The sequence below is a fragment of the Halichoerus grypus genome, chromosome 6, assembly GCF_964656455.1.
Source record: "Halichoerus grypus chromosome 6, mHalGry1.hap1.1, whole genome shotgun sequence".
NCBI classification, from domain to species: domain Eukaryota; kingdom Metazoa; phylum Chordata; class Mammalia; order Carnivora; family Phocidae; genus Halichoerus; species Halichoerus grypus.
In genome coordinates, this window is record NC_135717.1 from 119,986,600 (window position 1) to 120,001,311 (window position 14,712).

Genomic DNA, 14,712 nt, shown 5'->3' on the forward strand with positions numbered 1-14,712 from the left:
ATGCCGAGCAGGGAGCCCGACGTGGGGCTCAATCCCAAGACCCGGAGATCATGACCTGAGCCGAAGGCAGACGCTTAACCGACTGAGCCACCCAGGTGCCCCTAAATAAATCTTTTTTTTTTTTTTTTTTAAGATTTTGTTTATTCATTTGACAGAGAGAGGCACAGCGAGAGAGGGAACACAAGCAGGGGGAGTGGGAGAGGGAGAAGCAGGCTTCCCGCTGAGCAGGGAGCCCGATGTGGGGCTCGATCCCAGAACCATGACCTGAGCCGAAGGCAGACGCTTAACCGAAAGCCATCCAGATGCCCCTCAGGTATTTTCTTTTGAAAGATCACACACAGATCTCTTCCTCATCCCCACAACCCAAAGGCCCAGAAATATCCATGGTTCTCCATGGCTCGGAGATGCACCGTGGCATGTGAATGTACCCAGCCCCCCTCTCTCCTCTCTAACCCTGGCCAGGGGAGTGTGGGTAGGACCATGGATCGCAGAGAACTCTCCCAACCCCACAGAACCAGAGCTTCACCCCAAGTAAACAGGCAACTGCCCTGTGTACAGTGCCCTTCAGAAGCTCATGCCCCTCCTTTCGGTCAGAAAGTCCCTCCTAATGTCTAGCTTACATCTTTCCTGCCGCCATCTCTCCAGTCCTTAGCTATGACGGCAGAGCAGAATCTGAGCTCTAATGATCAGAGAATGGGGAAGAGAATAAATACTTCACTTTAAGCCTGGGGGGTAAGAAGAAGTGGTAACGCAAAAAAAAAAAAAAAAAAAGAGAGAGAGGAAGAAGAGTGATTCACTGAGCCCCATCTCCCCGCGCCCCCCCCCCAGCAGTAGACGTGGAGGGTAGACAGCTGGGAAGACTTCCTGGCAGCGACAAGAGGTACTTCTAGACTAGGACTATGAAGGGCAAAGGCCACATCCCCTTGGTGGCCTCCCAGCCCGGCAGAGACCCTCCCGCAGCACTTGCAGACAAGCTCGGCGTTCCGGGGCTGCTGGGAAGCTTTGCGGCTCCGCCGGAAAACAGAAAAACCTGCTCCTGGAGCCCCCTTGTGGCCATGTGCGGCAAGACAGGCAGCTGGGCCTCCTGGGGACCCAGCCCTCAGAGCGGAGGGGGGGGGGGCGTGGAGGCAACCCCTGGCGCCCCGGCCTTCGGAGAGAGGCCCAATCTGTAGCCCTGAGCTCATCACACCCACCAGCTAACCCCAGGGACAGGGTGGGGACAGAGACCAGAAGGGCCTCTGCAGGTCCCCGGCAAGGGCTGGTGCAAAGCCGCCCAGGGGGGCCCAGGCATGCCCACACCGCCACGCACAGCCACTCACGGCCATGGCGCCACCCCACAGATGTAACAGCGCACACACAGATCTCTCCACGGAGAGCATGGCTCCCTGCCGACCCTCTGTGATGAGGGATGGCTGGCGCGGATGGACGGGGAGAGCGCAGGGCCCAGAGCAGGGACAACGGGCAAGGCCAGGGTAGGAGGGCGCCCCGGCCTGTCCTTAAGTATCAGTGGGGCCCTGAGGAACCCATGGCCCCTGGGCCTTCCCCCAGTGTGCATGAAGAGGTCAGAGAATGGGTCCCCTATAGGGACTTGGGATGTGTGAAGAGGAAGAACTGGGTAGAGGAAAAGGATCATAAACCTGGATAGAGACCAGGCTTCTCTCCTGCCCCCCAAATCCGCAGCCTCCTTCCAGGACTGCTCCCTTTGGCTTTTTGGAAGTTCTTGCAGGCATCTAACCTCAGTCCTTCCTGCTGGGATTGGAGAAGATTTCTCTCTGGGGATTATTCTGGCTTTTTGCCTCTGCTATAAACCAAACAAATAATTCTGAAACCTGAATGGGGGATGGATGAGAGGGAGGTAGCAGGAGATAAGGGGGAATCAGGTAAGACAGGTGATCATCAGAAAGGTGATCTTTCCTCCCCACCTATGAGGAAGGATTGGACTCCCCTTGGAGGAGGCACCTGGGGTGAATGACACGGAAGACTTCCCAGGAAAAGGTTGATGGTCGATGAGAACATTCTGTGAAACTATTTTAGATGATCAGAAACTGGAAATGATAGCAAGAGAGAGAAGAGGAAGGGAAGACGGCGGGAGATGGAAAAGGGAAGTGTCTTATTCATAAAGAGAAGAAAAACCAACACAGAGAAGAAAGCCACAGGCCTGAAGTGGGGACCTAAGAAGCTCAGGATTGTTTCACGTAACAATGCTGGGCTTCGGTTTCCTCCCCACGATGGGGGTCATAGTGCCTGTCTGGGATCGAAGGGTCTGGCACTGTCAAAAGTCAAGCATAGTGGCTTCTTCCCAATTGCAGGCAGGTGAGTGAATCAGAGCAGGAGGCAGGAGAGGCCGTAAGATGTCCTCCAGGCTTCCAGCTCCACGACCCATCGCTGGCTGCCTGTCGGAACCACGGCAGGCTTAGGGGGGGACGGGGCTGGGTCCTGACCCCATAGCTCCTGGATCAGAGGGGCCTGCGAATCTGAATTCCAACCAGCACCACCGCCCTCTCCCCCCCCCCCCCCCCCCGCCCAGTGATTCTGAGTCAGCACCTGAGAACAGCTGACTTAGTCTAAACTCTCGTTTGTCAGGGGGCAGAAATGAGGCCCAGAGAAGCAGAGGCACCTGCCCAGGTCACCATCTGCACACTGGAGCCCTCACGTGCAGGCAGGAAGGGCCCCTCACCTCTCTGTACCTCCTCAGTCCCCAGCTCCAGGAAATCTCTTCTTGGCCTTGCCTCTCGGTCCTGATGTGGCTGAGGACTCCTTTCCACTCTGGGGCGCAGGGATGGCCTCCTCCTCCTTCTTCACCAGGACCTGAGTTGGACCGGAGTATGTGATGCCATCCCAGCACCTAACATGGAAAGTGTTCGATAGGCATTTGTAAAATGAATGACTCCGTCAGTCAATCCCCCCTGGCCTCTGTCCAGGGGGCAGAAACTTCTGTAGAGTCCCTGGGGAAAGGCCAGGAAACGACCTACTTGCTCCTGTTCCCTCCAGTCTGAGTCCTGCTGGGAGGTGGGACCTGAGCGCCCTGGCTCCCAGTCCCTCCTCAGCCTTGCTCAGGGACCTAGAGCAGCAGGACCCGGTTCTGCTAGGGGCCTTCCGTGGCGGGCGGCTGGGCCACTCGCCCTCCAGATAAACATGTGAGGTCAGCAAACCCCTCCAGAGACCAGGCAGTGTCAGTGGCATGAAAAGACCAAGGGTCGGGGCGCCTGGGTGGCTCAGTCGTTGGGCGTCTGCCTTTGGCTCAGGTCATGATCCCAGGGTCCTGGGATCGGGCCCCGTATCGGGCTCCCTGCTTTGCGGGGAGCCTGCTTCTCCCTCTCCCACTCCCCCTGCTTGTGCTCCCTCTCTCGCTGTGTCTCTCTCTGTCAAATAAATAAGTAAAATCTTTAAAAAAAAAAGACCAAGGGTTGTGGAGCTTCACTGCACCTCCTGCCAAAGGCCAGGAGAGACATCGACCTGAGTATTGCCACCGAAGGCAGGGGTGAAGTTCTGGGGGCCCCCATCCAGCCCGGCTTCTCCAGAAGGTCCATCCCCAGCCTGGATGGGACCCACCATCCCGCTCTGACCCTCCCAGACAGGCAGGTCCCCCTCTGTCAGCCTCAGGACGCTTGTCCCCGCTGAGGGTCTGCTGGAGGGCACAGAGCATGGGAAGAGGAGACTGAGCCAGAGAAAGGGCGAGTGCAGCTGTCCATGCAAACTGGTCAATGACCATTCACACGTGTGACTCCGGGTACTGGCAGGCTGGGGACAGGTGGGATAGAGCAAGTAGATAGAGAGAAAGGACAGCAAGAAGCAGAGAGGGAGGAGAGAAGGAGAGAGAAACCAAGGCTGCTGGGATGGCGCCAATGGAAGGAGGGCAACATGCTTCCAGGTGCCTCAGTTTCCCTTTTGAGGCTATTGCACTCTTTTAAAGATTTATTTATTTAAAGATTATTATTTATTTGAGAGAGAGTGCATGGTGGGGAGGGAGAGAGAGGGAGGGAGAGAATCTTAAGCAGACTCTGGGCTGAGCGTGGAGCCTGACGCGGCACCGCATCTCACCACCTTGAGACCATGACCCTGAGATCACGGCCTGAGCTGAAACCAAGAGTTGGATGCTTAACCGACTACACCACCCAGGCGCCCCGAAGCTACTGCCCTTAATAAGAACTCATGCAGACCTTCATGGGAGCCCCCAGCCCTTCCACTGCCCAGTGGTTGGGACTCCCTGTGGATTCCAAGAGCACCCAGGGCCCTTTCAGGAAGAGCACAGAGCACCTGACTGGGAATCAGGAATGTGAGTTCCAATTCCACGTCTGCCACGAATGTGCTTTGTGATTTGGGGAAAGGACCCACCCTCCCAGGGCCTAAGTGGTCCCAGCTATTAGAAAACAGGGCACACCAGGAGGCCTTTAAGATGCCCTCCACACCCTCCACCTGGGACACCACGCTGCCAATGCTTAGAGATGGCATAAGGTAATGGGGGGGGGGGAATGGAGAGACCCTGAACTCAGAATCCGGACTCACGGATCTTCTTTTACGGATGGGGACACCGAGGCCCAGAGAAAGCCCAGAATGCCAAGACTGCGAGGAGCCATAGACCCTTAGTGCTCCAAGTCCGGCCCATGCACCAGCAGCCCCGGCACCCCCCGAGGGGCTTGCCCCAGACCTACTGAACCAGCATGTGCCCAGGTGATGGAAAGTTTGAGAGCACTGTGCCAGCAGATGGCTGAGTGTGTGGGTTTCACATGGAGCCAGACAGAGCTCAGACGGAGGCTGGGCTCCCCTGCTTACCCGCTGAACTTCTGTTCCCTGCACCATGGAGGTGACCAAACCCGTCTCACACGGTCCTCCCAAGGATGAAGGCCCGTGCCCCGTGAGAAGCGCTCGGACTGTGGTGAGCCCTCCGGCAGCAGTGGGAGGAAGGGGGCGAGGGCTCTCCCCACTGGAGGATACCCCGTGCTTACTGCCTGCAGCTTCCTCGGGACAGCCCCGGTACCTGCTCACTGTGTGATCTTGGGCAAGGCCTTTGCCCTCTCTGTGCCTCTGTCCTCAGGTATAAACCGAGAGGGGTCGAGAGTGCCTCCCTTGTAAGGTTGTTTAGTAATTAAGGATTAAGTAATTAAATGATCTGATGCATGTGGCAATAACCACTCTACAAATGTTTTAACCGTTATTATTATAAGAGCTCCGATCTCCGGAGACCCGGATTGTAGGGAAGACGGCCAATCTGCGTCTAGCCCGGCCATGAAGAAGAAGCTGAGGCAGAGCCTCCTGGAAGGGGAGCCAGGGAAGGAGAGGACAGGACCCCTTCCCAGAAGCAGCCACAGGCCCTGGGAACTGAGCAGGCACTTGTTCGGAAGCCCGAGTTTTTGAATGGAACCGCACACACACCTAGATCCCGCCGACCCGCACAGACGCACGAGGAAGAGCAACAGAGCCGGAGTCCGAAGGTTCTGCCGCAGACTCGCGAGGCAAGCAGCTTGCCCTCTCTGGGCCTCAGCCTCCTCCTCTGAAGAAGGAGATCGGACCGTTAGACAATCTCTGAGTCCCTTCTGGCTATAACATGCTGATTCGGTGGTTCTGGTTCATTCTAAACCATACGCCTGCCCCCATACATGTCACGGCATGGGCAACGGACAAGATACCCTCCTCCCCACCTCCACCCTCACACACAGACTGGCACAGGGGCAGGAGGAAAGCCCCCAGGAATCAACCTGGCCTTGCCACAGAACACAACCATTGGGTTCTCCTCAGGGCCCTCCTTCCTTGGCCCCTTCCCTCGGCAGGGCCAGGTAGCTGGGGGACACCCCTTCCTGCGCATCACAGAGTCCAGGCATCTGCTGCCCCCTGCTGGCTAGAGAAGGGATGGCCGCCTGGCCTGCGGAGCCAGGCCTAGGGTCTGGACTGGTGGGACATCCAGCATGCACCCGGTCCTCAGAGCCACTCCTCCCCTCAGCTGCTTCCCTTCCGAGATCCTGGTGAAGGTTGTGAGGAGAAAGTAGAAGAAAGCCCACTGGCGCAGCCGGATCCCTGGGCAGGAAAGAAAACTGGAACAAACACACTGACCTTTATTATATTACCAGACAGGTAAGCACTTAATATGAGCCAGGCACTGTCCTAAGTGCTTTACAAATATTATGTCATCTATCCTGTAAGACAGGTACTAGCACTAGTCCCCATTTTACAGATGGAGGGAGTGAGGCAAAAAAGTCTCAGAGTTACACAGACAATGGGCTCGGGGGGCAGGGCAGGGTGGGGGGTGCACCAACGTTCAAGAGGGACCAAGTAGAGGTAGAGACACATGGACACAGCTACAGAAACATGGGAGAGGAGGGGGCAGGGAAGGGGTAAGAAGACAGCAGAATGGCCAGGAGAGGGAGGAGAGGGAGGCGGGCTCCCCTTTGACCCCAGGGCCCCAAAGATGCTATCAGGCCAGACCCAGGCCGGAAAATCCTTCCTGGATCCCTCCACATTCCGGCCTCTGCTGGGCTGGTTTTACAGCCTCGCGGTGCGGCCGGACACTGTTTATGGCAGCCCCATTCTCCAGCTCTTGTCTCCAGGCCCCAAAGGCATCTGGCCAGGCTAAGGGAGGCTTGTGGGGGCAGGAGTCCCCCGCCCAGCTTCCCAACCCCTCCTTTGAACCCTGCTGGGTGCCGGAAGGAGGGGGTTGGGTGGGCGTCACAGGGCCCCTTCCAGGCTCCTTACTGCATGTCTGGGGGAGGAGGCAGACCCCCAGGCAGGGGCCACCTCCCAAGGACCACTGAATCCCAGCCCAGCAGGTCCTTGCTTGTGACCTTGGGCACATGCCTTAATATGATTTAACCTTCCCAAGGCTCAGTTTACCCTTCTGTAAAATGAAAATAATAGTACCTCATGCTTTTTTGGAGAATTTGACATAAAGTGCCAGCCCCAAATTGTAGCCAATATTATTAGCTACTATAGAGTTTGTAAATAAGGCAAAAACTAAAGATTCCCACCCCATTTAGTGGTCCTAGAAATTTTCTTCTAATTCTACCCCAAGCCAGTCCCTAGGGTGCAAGCTTCCTCTGTCCCACCTCTCAGCTCCCTGGGTGCCACCTCAGACCCCTCAGCCTCCACACCCTTCTGCCTGGGCTTGTGTGTGTTGCCCTCTGCTGGCAATGGGGAGAACTGCACACTCCTCTCCCCTCTGCTACTGAGAAACCTGAGGCTTTGGAAGGAGAGGAAGCTCAGGGAGGCGGGAGGTTCTCTCCAGCTTTCCAAGTATCTGGGACAAGACACCTCCTTTGCAGCAGTGTCCCAGCCTGACCAAGACTGGGGACAAGAGAGAACATGGAGAAGGAAGAATGTCTGTGATGCCCCCAAAGACAAAAGGGGGGCTTGCTAGGGGTAAGAGGAAGCTGCCCCCACCACACACACGTACACACCGGGGAAGGGAAGAGTTTAATTGAGTCTGTCTGCAGGCAAGATAAAGACTCTGACAGAGCTGGAGCTGGTTCCCTGGAGTGTCTTCCAGATAACGCTCAGAACCTGGCTGAGATGGACAACTCCTGGGGATAATCAGCAGGGAAGAGCAAGGAACCTGCTTCCTCCACTCTCATTCCTGCCCTCCCCGCTCCCCCAGTCCCCAACAGACAGCCGGAGGGGTGGAAGTCAGACAAGAGGAAGGACTGGTAACTATGTCTGAGTCTGGGCTGCACTCCCCTTCCTGACCCCGAGGTGCTGAGAAGCCCCAGATCTCTCCTCCCCTGCTCACACCCATCCATGCCCACCACTGAGTGGCTTCATGCGAAGGTTCATCAGTCCTTTCCTCAAAGTCACCAGCAACAAGTCCTCGAGCAATGTCAAGGGCTGCAGGGCTGTGGTGCCCTCTTTCTGTGCCCCCAGACCCTCCGGTGGGTCTGCCCTCCCCCCTCCAATTCCTTTCCCACCCATGGGCCCCTCCCCAACACCACCACCCCCAGCCACGGAGAATTCCAAACAAGAGGCTGGTTCCAGGCCCTGTGTTTGTGTTTATCTCAGGACAGGCTCTGTCTTGTCAGAAGCTGCCCCTGCGCCTGACCCCCTGCCCTGCCCCCAGAGCTCTGCAGAGAGCATACACTGAACAGGGATGTGCCGCGGACAGGCCCTCCAGGGCCAGGGCTGGAGGAGGATGGGGGTCCCTATTCTCACAGCAGTCTGCACCACAACCAAGTGGGCTGGCACGTAGGCCTCTTCTCCCGAAAGGCCTTCTCAGGAGCCAGGTCACCCCTCTAGCTTGTTTCTCTTCCTCGGTAGGTATCCCTATATTCAGCCTCCCAGGCCAGGAGTCACATCCACCACCACCCCCTCCAGAGCCCCCTCTCAGCCCCAGTGTCCCCTCAGGCAGCAGGGTCCAGGCCCTCCCTTTCCCTGTGCCTTCTCAGAGTGGGGTCTTAGGGAAGGGCCTGCAATGAGGGGCCCCAAGTGGAGGAATAAACACACAGCACATGGGAAAGAGACTGGAGATACAAAAATGAAACTGACCCCAGGAAGGTCATAAACAAAGCAGGACCTTCAGTAAATAAAGAGTGAAATTCACCATAAACAGAAAGTGAAATGGGCTATAATAGAGGGATGCCTAAAAACGGGATCACTGACCCCTTCCCAAGTGAGTGGTGAAGGGAAGGGGACCTGGAAGCACCTGACCCAGGGAGAAAGAGGCCTTGGGAGAGGGACAACATGAGGAACAAGAGCTTACAGCTATCTGAAGGGGCCCCACACTAGGTTATGAGTTGATAGGATCTCTAAACAGCAAGCAGATGGAGAGGATACTTACAGAATGACTGGCTGGTGTCAAGGGCAAGTGTAATCTGCCACCACTTCACCTTCCTTTTATCCTCCCATCTCCCCTCCCTCCAACCCCCTGGGGCAGTAGACTGAGTCCCAGAAAAGAGCCAAGGGGAAAGATTCAGAAGCTGGGGCCCACTCCAAACATCAGGAGAGAGAAGGTCCTGAGTAGGGTAGGTTGTGTGGGAAAGAGGGTACACAAGGGTCATCAGATGCCCCAGCAAGAAAAAAGGAAGGAATACTGGAGCTGGCAGGGTTCCAAATCCAGAGGTAAAGAGCCATGTCCATCCTTCCCTCGTCCCTCTTATCTTCTGACTCTGTCTTACCTTGTCCTTCCTCCCTCCTCTGGTCTCTCCCTCCTCTGCTTCTCATCCTCTCTGGTGGCATCTACACCATCCCAAAGCATCAGGTTCAAAGGTGAAACTTGGAGTCAATCCCAGCACTGCTCTACTATATGACCTGACCAGTCAGACGGAGATCGTTGGACATCTGGCACAGTTAGGACTTGCCCCGTCTCTCTGTCTCCCCACCATGTCCGCCCTATTCTCGCCCTGTCCACACACACACACACACACACACACACACACACTTGCAAGTGCAAGTTCTCACTTCCCTTTCACCCCTGTGTGCATGTCCCCGCATCCATGTCCTGCAGCTGTCTGAACCCTGGAAGTCAGGAGGAGAAAGACGAAGTTGGTGCCTCCCCTTGCGAAGGGATCCAGGTGGACCCTGTTCTGTTCCTGATCTCTAAGCACGGGTGTGAGGGTAGGGCGAAAGATGGGGCCTATATAACTTCACAAACCTTCCCAGGACCAGGAGAAGGTCCAGCTGCTGCCAGACCCTAGATCCACAACCTGCTCCACTGCTGCCCCCCCCCACCGCCATGCAATTACTATTCCTGGTGCACAGCTGGCTGATTAATGACCTGATTAATAATTACTCAGGCTAATAAAATAATTAATTAATTTGGCAAGCCATTATTTATCTGTTCATCCTCAGCCTGAAACTCTGCAACTAGGAGTTTGGGATTCTCCCCTCCAGGCTCTTTCAGAAATGTGATCATTAATATGGGCAGGGAAGGGCAGGGGGATGGGTCTTCTCCATCCTGAGACCCACCCAAGGTAGGAGCTGAGAGGGCCTGAGGGCTTTCTGAGAATGTGGATGGAAGGGCTTGCAACACACTGACCTGGCAAGCTCAAGCCCTGGAAGGGGCTGACCAGGAAGATCTGGGGGGCCGGGGTGGGTTATACTTTTTTTTGGGGGGGGACACAACAGGGAGATTGGGGGGTGGGTAGCTGAGCACCCAGGTTTGAGGAATTCATGGATGTGTTCTCTCCAGCAAATGATTGATGACACCATTTTCAACAAATGATCTTTATCTCGCCTCTTGTCTCCCAAATTTATGATTTTGCCCCCAAGCCCCAGGCTAGACAAGCAAGGACCCGGTGAGTTCTGCAGTGGGGGTGGACTGACTTGGGGTGGGGTCCAAGAATCAGTGGGGTGTCTCGGGGTCTGTGCAGGGGGGAGAAGCCTCCCCCTTCCAGCTGTTTCTGGGCCCTTGAGAAATAGAGTTCTGCACAGAACTTAGATTTGGGTCTCCAGAACCTAGAGGGTCTGGAGCACCCCCCCTCCCCTGGGAACAAATAACAGGGAGAATGAAGGGACAGCTGCTCTCCTGGGGTTGGGAAAGGAAGCAGAAGTCCACCCCAGTGGTGAGGAAGGAAGATGACTGGCATGTCCAGTCAGTCTATAAACAGGCAGAGCTATCCCTGCCATGTTCCAGGCCCAGGGCAGAAACAAGACACGGATTCTCCACGTCCAGAGGAGCCGGAGCACCAGTGGGTCATTCACCAAGCATGTACAAGGACAAATAAAAACCAGCCCTTGGGGCACCTGGGTGGCTCAGTCATTAAGCGTCTGCCTTCGGCTCAGGTCATCATCCCAGGGTCCTGGGATCGAGCCCCGCATAGGGCTCCCTGCTTGGCGGGAGGCCTGCTTCTCCCTCTTCCACTCCCCCTGCTTGTGTTCCCTCTCTCGCTGTGTCTCTCTCTGTCAAATAAATAAATAAAATCTTTAAAAAAAATAAATAAAAACCAGCCCTTTCCCTAGAGGAGCTCAAGTACTTGTGTGTGTGTGTGTTGGTGGGGAGGGGGACAGACTTGTAAATGCCCCAGGATAAGTGCCATAAAAAAGAGGTGTGTGTAAAATCCATGGGAGCACAGAAACATTCTGCCTGGGGGTGTCAGAGAAAAAAGTCCCAGAGAGGAGGGGACATTTGAACCGGGCTTTGAGGAATGAGTAGCGATTTGCCAAGAGAAAATGGAAAGTACGTGCGGAGGTACAGAAGGGCAGGAAGTGTTTGGAGAACTGTGAGCAGGGAGGCAAGGGGGTAACCTGATGAGACAGGAAGCCAAATTGCAAAGGATGGAAGGGCCCAGAGCAGGAGTCTGGACCCTTTCTTGCAGGCAAGGAAGCTACTAGAGGTTTAAGTAGGAGAGTGACCTGCTCTGATTGATGTTTTAGAAAAAGACTGTGGAAGGTACAGAGGACAGAAGGAAGGCAGAGGGTCCAGTTAGAAGGCTGAAGCATGTCTAGGCTGGGAGATCCGGAAGGGCTGACAGGTTGGGACCAGGCGGTGGCCGGGGAGCTGGGAATGGGCAGGTTGGATATTAAGCCTCCGTAAGTCACGTAAAGGCTGTAAGCATGAGGCTGAGATTTTCCTTACTACCCATTGCCTCCTGTCCAGAGTGTGCGGAGATGGGCAGGAAAACTGGGACTTTAATGAACCCACACTTCCAGGGGGTGGGTTGGAACTGGACCCTCCTCCAGAGAGCTGAGGAATAGAGGGAGTTAGAGGTAGGCCCTGGCTCTAGGGTCGGACGTCTGGCGTCCGTCCGGCTTCAGCAGGGGGTCGTGACCAGGAGGACAGAGATATGCTAAAACCTGCCCAAGGGGTAGCCACAGGGAGGGGGCCGCGCGGCGGTGCCCCCGGTGGCCAGCAGAGGGCGCGCGGGAAGCGGGCCGGACCGAGCGAAGGCGGCAGCCAGTGGCCGTGCGGGCCTGGGCGCCCTCTGCTGGGAGCCGGGTCTGGAAGCCGGGACTCCGAACTCCGGACTCCTGCAGTGGGGTCTCCCATCCCAGGCTTCTGGGGCCGCGCCCAGAATCCCGCAGGAAACTAGGGTCCAGCCCTGGAGAATCGGATCCCAGGTCTGGAACAGTCAGCTCTAGGGGCCACCCGTTTCATTCTTGGGGTCCCTGTCGAGCTAGCATCGCTAACAGTTGGCTCTCCAGCTTTTTGCTTTGATCGCCACCGGGACCTAGCACCTCCAAGAGCCTCGCATGTGTGTGTGAACATGCGTGTACCTATGCCTATGCACGCCGTGTCTGCGTGGCTTAAACTCCCACAATTGGCACAAAATTTGCACAAAACGAAATGCTATCACTTCCATTACCTAACAAAGTTCTCCTTTCAGCCGCCTGGGAAGTGAACAAGACAGTACATCCCCATTTCACAGACGAGGAAATGGAGGCTTCAAAGCGAGGTCACACGGTTAGTAAGTGCAAGACTTAAAACCAGGCCTTCACCCACGCCCACTCCCCGGCTATATTTGGTGTCCCTACTATGTGCTACTCAAGGTGTGGTCCCCGTTCACAGACGAAGGGTCACCCAGGGAAAGAAATGGGGAGGAGGGAGGGGACTCCCGGTGCGGCTGGCGGCGGTAGTGCGAGCCTCCAGAAAGAGCCCTTTCCTAGGGGTACAGAGTGGACATTTCAGGAAGTGCCCTGAGCGCGCCAAAGGGGTGAGCGGGCGGGGGAGGTGCAGCGGGAGCCCCCGTGTAAATCTTGGAGGAGGTCGGTGCCGCCAGCGAGCGGTCGGAGACTCTGGCTCATCCAGACACAGTTCTCCCCATCCGGCTGGGGATGGGCCCCCCCAGCAAGCCCCGGGGTCGCGAGGCCACCCAGGAGTCCGTCCCGGTGGGCGGGACAGAGTGAAAGTACCTGGTTGGAAGCTCGAGCCCCGCAGGCGCTTCCATGGGGGCAGGGCAGTCGCCTCACCTCGTCTTCTGCTCCCTGCGTCTAACCTTTAGCTTTCTATATTCTCTCTCCTGTCCCCACTACCCCTGATAGGGTTTTCAGGTCATTTGCCTCCAGGCCCCGAGAACGACGTCATCATTCCCATACACTACCACAATTCCCCGTAGGACTCCAACCGGGAAGTCCTTCTTGGTGTCTGACCACTATTCCTCCTGCTGCAGGTGCAGCTAAACCTAACAAATTCTGTCCTCACGGAAGAAAGTGAGTGCTTTAACTTTCCTTGCCTTAGCTAAACAATGCAAACCTCCTGTCCCTTACCCACGCTGACATCTCACTTCCCAATCCTAACAAGGCCTTCCTTTAGGGATCGAATTCTTTTCTCCTTCCTTTCATTGTCAAGGTAATCCAAGGTTGTTTCTGATTGGCGGCCCCGTCCCTTCCAATTTCCCCATCTCAGTATAGTACCTCCCCAGCTGTACCCATATCCAAGTCCCACGCGCCAGGGCCCATAGATGACCTCAGTTTCCCTGGTAGGGAGTTGCCCCGCCTCTGTGGAGCCTTCCTGTTTTGTGAGGGTCCTGCTCAACCGCATCTAGGTCATCTCGTCCCAGCTACTAAACAGGACACGGCCACATTCATTCATCTCAAAAACATTTATTGAGCGCCTACTATGTGTCTGGCCCCAGTTCCTCGCCTCGACTCCCAGCCCTCTGGCCGCTCCCTTGGCTGAAAGGAAGAAGCAGGAGACCCAGGAGTGCCGATCTCCAGTCCGTGGCGCGGGGTAAGAGAGCTGAAGGTCGTCCGCGATTGGGTCGAGCTACTGGGGTAGGGCGGGGTGGTCGGACGCCTGCGGGTCTGGTGCTCGGGGACCGCAGAGAGGACACTGAGCCAGGCGCCCCCGCCAGTGCTCGAGCCTGGCGCAGGATTTCCCATTCTTGGCGCAAGGAAGACCCCTTGTGGCTGTTGTGGGAAAAGCCAGCAAGAAAAGGGGGCTAGAGCGGAGAGGTGACAGTCCCCAGCCCGGAGTCCCTTCTAGGTCTAGCCTGCGGTAGAGACTTGTTCCCTGGGAGGGCTTGGTGGCTAGCTGTGCCCAGCAATCCTTCACCCCATTCCCACACCCTCAAAACCCAACTGGGATTTCGGAAATAGAGTCTTCTCTCCAAATCACGAGAAGAAAAACAGGTAACAGTAGCAAGTGTGACTGTGGTTAGACTTCTGGAAGGAATTCTCCAGAAGCGGATGGGAAGCAGGAGGACAGATCGCAAAGAAGGGATGAAAGAAGACAGGCTTTCCCACCCTCCCTTTCCCTGGCGTTGGGGAGAGGGACATCTCTGAGGCCCGGGAGGGTGTGGGATTATCAGCCCCCGCCCAGAGGCTGCTTCCCGTTCACAGTGGCCGAAGCCCCACCAGCAGGGCGGCTCAGGTGGTGTCGGCGCTGCCAGGGACCGCTCTCCCTGCACCTTAGGCTGGGTGGGGGGTGCACAAGGTCACCATGGGGACAGGGAGGGGACCCCATCCATGTTCGTCACAAGCGACCGTCAGGGTCCTGAGATGGGACCTGGGCGGGGAAGATGCCCCCCACACCCTGTCTGAACTCCTTTAGGGAGCCGAAGAGCACTAACGGTGCTGCGCCCCTTCCCCCAGCCGTTAACGCTCCTAGCTACAAGGCTCGGGCAGTGTAAATTTGCATATATTTGCATACCCAGCTGTGCACAGCTGCATCCGGTTTGGGGCCATAAATTCGTGGCGGGCGGCTGCGGGCAAGCAGGCCCCACGCGGGGCGGGCGCTCTCTCCGCGCCCCTGCGCCGCGCCTGTCACGCCCGGGTGCTGGCGGGTTCTCACGGCTCCCGGAGCAGCGGCCGGAGCAGCCCTGCCCTCCCCACCTCCCCCGGCTCGCGCCGCCTTCT